The 8,777-nt window shown below is 39.5% G+C and overlaps 1 long non-coding RNA gene across 1 annotated transcript; it reads right to left on the reverse strand.

The window, feature by feature from the left end:
• Window positions 1-4,896: 4,896 nt before the first annotated feature.
• LOC307025683 lies at window positions 4,897-8,401 on the reverse strand. Its single transcript, XR_013804231.1, has 4 exons — window positions 8,197-8,401; window positions 7,759-7,852; window positions 7,448-7,655; window positions 4,897-5,098 (listed from the first exon to the last, which is right to left on the reverse strand). It is a non-coding gene; the product is annotated as an uncharacterized lncRNA (long non-coding RNA).
• Between the last annotated feature and the right edge of the window lie 376 nt (window positions 8,402-8,777).

Genomic DNA, 8,777 nt, shown 5'->3' on the forward strand with positions numbered 1-8,777 from the left:
AGAGTAACAGGGGGGACATTCAAACCGGGGACACACACTTTATTTTCAATACAAATGAATAAATAACAACAATTTCAATTTGGTGAGGAATATTAGCAAAAGGGTCATACAACACTCACAAAAATGTAGAATTTGTTTATATTTCTTTGATTTCTTTTTGTATATCTGTTACAGAAGTTGAGCAAACATGATTGGGGAAACAGCAATTTGGCCTACTTGTGCTAAAATCAGAGTAATTATTTAGAATTTTTAATATCCTGGCTAAATAACATTGTTGTTTTATGGCAGAGGGTATAAACATTTAAAACCAAGCTTTTAAAAAAATGCATTAGACCTTTTTAAATACAAAATATATGATATAATGTGGTGGGGACCTAAATGGCACCGAATGCTAGGAATGACCCAGCTATCGTATGTTCAACACAGTGTCTCATGAGCTTGTTATACAGTGTGTAATCATACATTCGGTTACAGTTAGGCCTTTGTTATCATGTGCTACTCTGATATTAAAGTACATTCAGTATTTCCCCAACAGTAACACACTCCAGCAATCTTTCAATCCCTAAATGTTAAAATTATATTGTATGCACTGACGTTCAAGATCTTATGAACTTGTTGAGCTGAAACAGAGATATCGTTTATTAGTACGGATTTCCGTTCAGTAAAGCCCCGGTTAATACAACCCAACGCTTCCGGCTGCTGTTTTATATCAAAAGCTTTTCAACATCGAACCAAAGAAATCCCGGTGCGGCAGAATAATATAGTGCTGCTGGAAGTATACATACGATTGCTTTAGCAAAAGTAGCAATATCACAGTATCTTATAAAAAATACTGCAGTAAAGGAAATATCCTGCGTTTGCAAGTTGAAGTAACCTACACAAGTTTACAAGTGTCAAGAGTGAAAGTACTCATAATGCAGAATGAATGTAAAAGGCAGGCAATATTCCTCTCTAAAATGTAGTGATGTTTTAAAAATCATAAAAATGTGTATATGTATTAACAAGCGCTTACATATTGAAATAGATTTGTATATGCAATGTATAACACTGCCATGGGACTATTTTCTGCTATGTTTTACACTATTGTGCTGGTATTTTCCAACCCCAATAAAGGGTCTGAGGATAATATGAACATAATGAAACATACAAAATACATAAAACATTTAAAACAAACTAAATTCTAAAACTGACACAGTCTAATTGTTCATGTCCTCCTCTAGTCCTTTTCATCTCTCAAGAAACCCAGAAATATTGAAAGTGAAAAAATATAGTTTTGATTGTTTTCTCTATATACCACAGGCCTCGGTTTTCAATATCAAAAAGAGCATTTTTCATAACTGAAAAAAGAAGGTCAACCATGAGGCAACATCAATCATTCCTCTATAACGGTAACTGTATAACTGTCATAATAACGGATTCATCTGTACAGTTTTAGACTTCTGCATTTTTAAAGGAATAAAGTTGAGAGGACATGACGTATCAGACATGACGGTGCCATCAACCCTGACACACTGGGATCTGCCCACATAATCCTAAAAGTATTGTTTCTCTTTATATATATATAAATATATATATGCAATAATGCAATGCAAAGAGGGATTTTTATATGAGAACTGAAACTTTTGGAAACACAGTATTGAGACAAGTGATGCTTCCTGATATCTTCAGCTGAATCTCTTTTGACACTATTTTCTTCACTTGCAATTGCTTTGTGAAATATCTTTTAATCAGCTAAATGCTCCACTATTTTCACCAGTTTGTCACATACTCTGCCTGTTAGTGCTGAGCAGCGCTGGTGCTGAGCAGTGAGCCAAAAGTGGGGTTTAAGTTGTATCTTTGGCTTCCTGCTGCACCCAAAAGTTACGCTACAGCAGGATAGTTACCTTTACAGAAAGGTTGTGGTTTAAACTTTAGACCGTTAAACAATGATATGAAAGTAGCTTTGAGACTTCATACAGGGGATGCACTTTCAGAATGATTACGTTGAAGAAAGTGGTTTCAATGTGCATACAGGGAGCCGAGTATTGAGAGTCTGTGTTGAAACAGCCTAGAAAATAGTCATGTAGGGTTGTTGGTTGTAGTGTATCCATCTACGGCATTTACTGTATATCATTGATTATTTGTTATTTTATGTCTTTTGGTTTGTTTTTTGGTTTCCCATTCACGAAAAACAAAATTAATACAATTAGTAATTAATTATTGATTTTGTAAACATCTGCCAGCATTGTTAATTACAGTATGCCACCTAATATCAGTTTCTGTGCTTGTGGGAATCATAAATACACGAAAACATTGTTGTATTGCCTTTCTTACTTTTGTGGCATATAATGAATAACTGAAAAAGTAGAGACCATGTTGCAGTGAAGGTGAACTCCACACAGAGGCAATGTTTGATTTGGCCTCTATTGATCCGGGAGAAACATTTACTGAGCACACTCTCACAGCCCTGTCCCACATTCACACAGACACACACCTGAGAGCTGCTAACACACTTTGTTTAACCACTAAGCAGGGGAAAGGGTCCAATTGAGGCCACCTTAAAGCGTTTACTCATTCACTTTATACAGCCTTGAAGGTCACATGCCTCTGTGACTCACCATTGTTACTGTATTACTTCCCTGCACACCATGCGCTGCTCTGTCTTATCACAACAGTATCTCAGAGGATGCAAATAACGCAGCAGGTATAAAGAGAGAATGCAAAACCTGGAAATAAATGTACTGTCACTTCAAATAACAACCCTACTGTTGAAAAAAAAACAATAGTCATTTTCATCTGCTGTCCTCATTTTTAATAAATAGGCTGGAGGAAATATGTCTGTTGTGTCATGTTTACCTTGATAGTTTGCATTGTATAGGCGACGGTAGTCCAGAAGTCCAAGAAGCATCTATCTATAAACATCAAACTCATGTTAAGTATAATAGGAAGAAGAAATCAGTGGGGTACTCAGTTTCAACAGGATGCTGCTGCTTTGAACATCCATTGTTTTGAGTAAACAACTGCGGAGATCTTAGGACATATACAGGTCAACCCCAGAGGAATGACAGTCTGAAGTTGATAGACATGTGTTGATGTTTTAAATTGCTTGATTTAAGGCGTCTGATTACATTGAGACAACATGTTTCCCGGTCATAAACTATAAAACATAATCATTAACCTTTAAATGATGCAAACTAACAGTATGCCTTTCATTAATTTGTTCTTACTGAAACTCTTTCCATGCCTTTCAATAACTATTGATTTGGATCGATACAGTACTAACTCGCTGGGTTAAGTTTAACAATCTGCAAGACATCAAGCAGATTACTGATTAGGCACAGTCTGCCATCTGTTTGTCATGTTTGTGCTGAAGCATGGATATGGAAATAAAATAAATAATGATATTCAGCAATAAAACGAATTTACTGAAAGGTAAACAGCCAACTAGTTGTTAAGTGGTTCTGCTAGATATTGATTGTTTTAACTGTGAACATTTATGCTTGTAAAGGTTTCTGACTATACTGACCTCACTTCATTGGCTCTCAGGCTAGGAGCTTATCTTAATGATTTATGGTTGAAGGCACAATGGGTTGACATCTTCTAATATCCCTGAACTCCTCTGCCCTTGTTTTCCACGTTGGATCACTCAGGTCTGCTGACCAGATGGTTTCGGTTGTTGCACGAAGCACACATTCAGGAGCAAAGCGAGAAGAAAAATCATGTTGTTGTTGCTCCACGAAGTTTGGAGTCATTTACTTCTATACATTATCATTAGCTCTCTATTGACACCAATCATCAAACATTTTCTGCTCAACTAGTTAGAACAAGTGTTTTGACATGTTCATAATACTGGTTTGATATTATTGTCTTTGACCTTTGACCCAGATTATTAACCTAACCCTTTTTTTATGTCTAGAAGGAATATGTGTGCCGGATTCTTATTAAGAAAGTGGTATTTATTTGTAGTATCATTTTCTGAATGATTATCATTGAGCTGAACCTCTCAGACAGAGTAGGTCTGTTTTTCACATTCACATTTGGTAAACAATGTCCCGATGGAATCATCCCACCTGAGAGATCACTACCACGGGATAGCTGCACTAGACCTGGACCTTTATTCCATATCAGAAAGTATATCTGATTAATGCTAAATATTTTTTTCCCAGTTTTCCATAACCCAAATCACAACATTTTGTCATTGTTGGTGTTCTCTGGCTTGTTATCAGTTATTGCATCTCTTTGTGTAAACACAGGCATTTGGCACGGTTCACAGGTGCTGAAGCTTAATTTAAGCCCAAAGGACAGATGAGCAATATGGCGCCACCACTATGGGCTCAGAACAGTCTCATAATACACACATGCACACAGAAGGATTCACACTTCAAGCCAATCACATGAGCGCGCCCCCACGAAGGTAGATTTCTTGCGTTCATGACGTAGCGCTTCATGTACGCATTTTGCGCAGTCCGGAGCTGACAGGTCCATGGAGCTTGCCTGCAGGCGCTAATCTCAGGACACCTCCACTCTCAGTACATTGCCACTTTCCGAACAGGAAATGCACGCAAATACAAGCCTTTATATTATTAAGGTACAGCGCCACTTTCCGAACCATTGATGACCCTGCTGAAAAAAACAGCATGGACCAGCATGGTGTTGACCAGCATGGACCAGCCTATGTTGTGTTTTGGTCACCAGCATGGTCCACCAGCATGGACCAGCTTGGACCACCAGCATGGACCAGCATGGACCAGCATGGACCATCATGATCCACCAGCATGAACCAGCATGGACCACCAGCATGGACCAGCATGATCCACCAGCATGGACCAGCATGGACCAGCAAGGACCAGCATGGACAACCAGCATGGAAAAAAACCTATATCTAAAATAAATATATCATCTAAAATAGATGCATTTGATTTAGAAATAACAAATATAATTCAAAATGTAAATAGCAACAAAGAAATTATAAACATTTTTCTGTTTTGTTTTTTTAAGTATTTTTTTCTTTTTCTTGTTAATATCCATTATCTTCTCTGTGTATCTTCCGGTCTTTGCCAATCCGGCCAGCATTTCTTGGTCCTCCACGTATTTCTCGTGCAGCCATGCTTGAAGCAAACTGAAAATAAGAAACAACAATGTTTTAATAAATCATATTAAATTATGTGATGATACAACTGTAAACAGAATAGCTGAAACTTTAACAAAATAAATAACTCAGTTACCTCTAATCATTAACCCATGTTTGTATCATTTAGTTAACTCCGTGTGTTGCTGTTAGCATACATAATATATACCTGAGGTGGAAACGTTACTTGTGGTGGATGGGGCAATAGAGTTACTAGAAATGAATTTATTAATTATAATAAAAACGTAGCTCAAGCATTTATGCAACTTGATTTGAAGTGCGTGTGTGTGAGAGGGGCAGCACCGTGTGTGTGTGTGTGTGTGTGTGTGTGTGTGTGTGTGTGTGTGTGTGTGTGTGTGTGTGTGTGTGTGTGTCGCTTTGTGCAGGACTGCACACACAGCATTTGTATCATTTGTCCCGCGTCCCACAAATTGATACGCATTTCAGTGACAGTCGCGCAGAAAGGCTGGCTCGGTTCGCTGACGGCCGGCACCGCCCTTTATATTTTTTCGACGGCACCATGTAAGTTGCGCTGACAGGTGACAGAGGTCCACAGTGTAGCCATAAGAGGCTTCTCAATACTCTAATTTCCCCTCCTCGACTCCTCTGTCCTCCGGTAGTGACCCGGAAATGGATTTCAGCGAGCCATGTTGAAGGACATCTCATTTCTCTAATGGCGCATTTCCACCGCAGGCCTAGCTTGGCCTCGCTCGGTTTGGTTAGGCCTTATTAGGCCCGGCTCACTTTAATGCTGCGCTTCCATTACAGTTTAGGAGCTGGGGCAGTAACTATAACACAGTTTAGGCGGAGCCGCGAAATCATCTTATCTTCAATGAGCACCCCAGAAAAAACAACATCAGCCGTTAGCTGTTTGCACTCAAGCTCCTCATATCTGTTCAGAAACTAGACAAAAGTTAAACAAGTACAGACCACTGACTGTCTGTGTCATGGCGAATACAGTCGCTGGTTTATTTATGTCTGTATAGGCCGTTGTGAGTCTGGACGGTCGGAGCATATAGCTATTGCGTTAGCTTAAGCCTTAAGCCGATCTCCATTTAGACAACAAGTCAAATCAAGTTTTATTTATATAGCACATTTTTAAACGATTTTTGGTCGAGCCAAAGTGTTGTACATATAATAAAAATACCCTACAGTAAAGACACTTTACTGCAAATACAACAGCACAGTTTGTGCAGAATATCAGTATGAGAAAACGACACCCTCTGTCCTTAGACCCTCACATCGTACAATGAAAAACCTCCGGAGAAAAAACACAGTTTAAAGGGGAAAATGGGAGAAACCTCAGGGAGAGCAACAGAGGAGGGATCCCTCTCCCAGGACGGACAGACGTGCCATAGATGCAGTGTGTAAATTGAAAAGATAATACATTTGCAACATATGTAGACCAAATGTTTGGAAATGCATTTGTCGTATAATAAGAAGATCACGCATTTCGCCTGCCGTCTGTCTGCAGACTTGTCAAAGCATTAATTCATGGTTTTTACTATCCGGTATCAGTATGTTGTTACTTCGGCATCATTTAGAAACGTGTATTACAATTAAATCATGGTCAAATATGTTCATCTTGTTGTAGTTGTAGCCCCCTTGACAGCGATTCTCTCTAGTTTAGCAAACTCAGCCCGACTCAGCCCTGTTTGTGGGGCTCGATAGAACCACGATTTAGTCTGGCCAGAAAAAAGGTGAAAAAGTAGCCCCGGGCCAAAACTAGGCCAAGTGGAAGCGCAACCAAAACCGGGCCCCGCACAGCTCGGCACGCTTAAAGCGAGCTCCGCGCTGCAGTGGAGACGCTCAATAAATGCACATCGAGGACCGAGCTTCGAGCATCGAGGAGGCTCTCAGTTAGTTCGTTCTTTGGCACAAATCACACCTCATAGCCTCACTATAGTGTCCCCCCACCTCCCCTCCCCGTCCACCCAGTAAAAAAATCGTGTGTGTGTTGTGTGTGTGTAAACTGCCCCACACAGACAGGGGAGAGAGATCTCTCGTCTGAAAGATCGAAAATAAATCATAGACGCATTTTGTAGTCTTTTTGCATATTAGAAACGGAGTTGGCGACAGTAAGACTGCGATATAATGTTTATGTAGCAACAATACATATGACATCTATTTTTTTAACGTCTCCATTACCGATAAAAAGATTGTTAACGTTGGACCTTAATGGTACCACGGTCTTTAATAATTAAGCCCCGGGGCCCCGTTAATACCGGGGTTTGGTACCCATCCCTAGTTTCAATTATTACATCATCAATATTACATTTCAAATAACCAAAAACTTGGTATCTCACAAAGAACAAGTGGCTAGTGCTGCTAAGAACATACCTTTCAAACCCCATAGCTTCTGCAGGGTTAGAGGCTGCCTGGTGGTCTTGGTGGTGGGGCATTCCTTTCCAGTCAGGCTCCTTTCCCCTAAGGTGTCGGTGCCCCAAAACGCCACAGCCAACTCCTTCCCGAGCATGGAGTCCCTTGTGTTGTTTTTTATTTTTGCCCAGACCTCTGGACGCACTGGAATCTCCCCTCGCAAGTGAATCTGAAACATAACATGTGTACAGTAGCCTTTACATAAAAGGTAGACACTAATATGTGACTGAGGAGCAAAAATAAAAAGGCTCCACTATGGAAATAATATATACCTTCCCATGCGGCTCACTCTTTGAAGGGGATTATTGGGGTGTGTGGGTGTCCAGGGTGCCGGCTCACACTGTTCAGGTGTCTCAGATTGTTCTTCTACAGAATGTGAATAAGACAAAGAAAGGACAAAAACATTTCATCAATAGTATAAATTCATATGCGTATATCTTGATGGGCTGATTGTTTACACATTTCACTGCCATCTTGTCTGTTTCTTTTATTGTAGTTGCTGATGAAAGTTCAAATGCAAAATCGATCCAAGACTGTCATTATTATTTGCTTGCAATTTAAAAACAAAGAAGAATCGGGTAAGGATTCGGTATTGGCATACAATCTATATCAAATGACTCGGATCGTTATTAGCATCAGCATTTGATCACCTTTGTCTACTTGCAGCCTAAATACAAAGATAACTCCACTCCTCTCCTACCACTACTTACCTCTAATAAGCCTTGGTAGAACTAGTGTCCTAGTCATAGGGTCCAGGACTGACTGAAGACATGTGGAACAGAGTCCCAGACAGGCATGGTTCCATGTACAGGGAACTGGAACTTTGAACAGGTGTATTCATCTTTTCTGCCTGAAGATTCACAAGTTATTGATCAGATGTTTGATGTGGGCTGGCATGATCCTTTCAGCAGCGAAACAAAGAAAACATTATTAATAATAGCAATGATGGTAACAACAATAATATTAGTATAACTATTTATATAGCACTTACACAATTGCAAAGTGATTCTCACTACAAAAATAAAGAACAAAACAATATCATCAATACAAAAACTAAGCATTAAAGAAGTTCAGAGACAAACATCCTCTTAAGTAAAAGACCAAATCATGTCAAGCTTTAAATCTTTCAGTCTTTACAATGCACTGTTGGAAATGACATTCCAAAGGCTAAATTCAAACAAAAAAATAACTGGGTACCAAATTGCTTTACCTGATAGAACACGTTCACCCTCCGAAAATCTCCCAGCATGCACCAGGAAGAAGAAGAGGAAGAAGCAGAAGATGAATTTTT

The sequence above is a fragment of the Notothenia rossii genome (assembly GCF_949606895.1).
Source record: "Notothenia rossii genome assembly, chromosome: 11".
NCBI lineage: Eukaryota > Metazoa > Chordata > Actinopteri > Perciformes > Nototheniidae > Notothenia > Notothenia rossii.